Raw genomic sequence first — 1,489 nt, 5'->3', positions numbered from 1 at the left:
CCCTAATTCCAAACTATTAACCCCAGCCCTAACCCCAAACTATTAACCCCAGCCCTAATCCCAAACTTTTAACCCCAGCCCTAATCCCAAACTATTAACCCCAGCCCTAATCCCAAACTATTAACCCCAGCCCTAATCCCAAACTATTAACCCCAGCCCTAACCCCAAACTATTAACCCCAGCCCTAATCCCAAACTTTCAACCCCAGCTCTAATCCCAAACTATTAACCCCAGCCCTAATCCCAAACTATTAACCCCAGCCCTAACCCTAATAATTTAACCCTAACCCTAACCCAAAACTATTAACCCCAGCCCTAATCCCAAACTTTTAACCCCAGCTCCAATCCCAAACTATTAACCCCAGCCCTAATCGCAAACTATTAACCCCAGCCCTAATCGCAAACTATTAACCCCAGCCCTAACCCCAAACTATTAACCCCAGCCCTAATCTCAAACTTTTAACCCCAGCTCTAATCCCAAACTATTAACCCCAGCCCTAATTCCAAACTATTAACCCCAGACCTAACCCCAAACTATTAACCCCAGCCCTAATCCCAAACTATTAACCCCAGCCCTAACCCCAAACTATTAACCCCAGCCCTAATCCCAAACTTTTAACCCCAGCGCTAATCCCAAACTTTTAACCCCAGCTCTAATCCCAAACTATTAACCCCAGCCCTAATCCCAAACTATTAACCCCAGCCCTAATCGCAAACTATTAACCCCAGCCCTAACCCCAAACTATTAACCCCAGCCCTAATCCCAAACTTTTAACCCCAGCTCTAATCCCAAACTATTAACCCCAGCCCTAATCCCAAACTATTAACCCCAGCCCTAACCCTAATCATTTAACCCTAACCCTAACCCCAAACTATTAACCCCAGCCCTAACCCTAATCATTTAACCCTAACCCTAACCCCAAACTATTAACCCCAGCCCTAACCCTAATCATTTAACCCTAACCCTAACCCCAAACTATTAACCCCAGCCCTAACCCTAATCATTTAACCCCAGCCCTAACCCCAAACTATTAACCCCAGCCCTAACCCTAATCATTTAACCCCAGCCCTAACCCCAAACTATTAACCCCAGTCCTAACCCTAATCATTTAACCGTAACCCTAACCTCAAACCTTGAATGGTGGCACTAACCCCATAAATTTAACCCTAACCGTAACCATACCCTTAATCCTAACCCTAAAACCATAACTTTAGCCCTAGCCCTAATCCCAAACTTTTAACCCCACCCCTAACCCTAATCATTTAAACCTAACCCTAACCTCAAACATTAAACTATAGTTTTAAACCTATAATATTAACCCTAGCCCAAACCCTTACAATTTTCCCTTTGTACAATCATCACCCTTGAACTTTAGCACTGAACCTAAACCATTAACCATAGTTCTACCCTCTAAACTTTGACCCTAGCAATACCCCCAAAACTCTAACCCTAGCTCTACCCCTTAACCTTTAACTCTAGACCTAACTAC

The sequence above is a fragment of the Silurus aristotelis genome, assembly GCF_946808225.1.
Source record: "Silurus aristotelis genome assembly, chromosome: 19".
In the NCBI taxonomy this organism is placed as follows: Eukaryota; Metazoa; Chordata; class Actinopteri; order Siluriformes; family Siluridae; genus Silurus; species Silurus aristotelis.
The sequence above is the reverse complement of the archived record's forward strand: the minus strand, read 5'-3'. Positions refer to the sequence as shown.